General features: G+C 29.1%; 1 protein-coding gene across 1 annotated transcript in view; it reads left to right on the top strand.

Moving 5' to 3' along the window:
• Positions 1-214: 214 nt before the first annotated feature.
• The window catches only part of LOC129611506 (uncharacterized), a 42,903-nt gene continuing 42,897 nt past the window's right edge, over positions 215-220 (top strand). Inside the window, exon 1 of the mRNA XM_055524685.1 lies at positions 215-220. This exon is cut by the window's right edge and continues 283 nt beyond it. The gene's annotated coding sequence lies outside the window, so the exon portion shown is untranslated.

Here is a 220-nt window from a genome sequence, read left to right as displayed (position 1 = left end):
TTCCGCAAACTTTGTATATTTAAATAAACTATTTTCAAATTGTCAACATGTCTGCTAAAATCGTTTTCATGTCCCAACTCTGTAAAACATTCTATTTTGACATCGTCATTCAGCTCAGTATATTCAGCCATCACAAAGAAGAAGGAAAAACATACAACTAATTAAATAATTCTCATTAACCAGCAAATAATTATAATATGTCAGTGAAAGCGAAATTGTA

This window comes from Condylostylus longicornis, unplaced genomic scaffold (genome assembly GCF_029603195.1).
Source record: "Condylostylus longicornis isolate FDR11 unplaced genomic scaffold, ASM2960319v2 ptg000050l, whole genome shotgun sequence".
Classification (NCBI taxonomy): Eukaryota; Metazoa; Arthropoda; class Insecta; order Diptera; family Dolichopodidae; genus Condylostylus; species Condylostylus longicornis.
The sequence above is the reverse complement of the archived record's forward strand: the minus strand, read 5'-3'. Positions and strand labels throughout refer to the sequence as shown.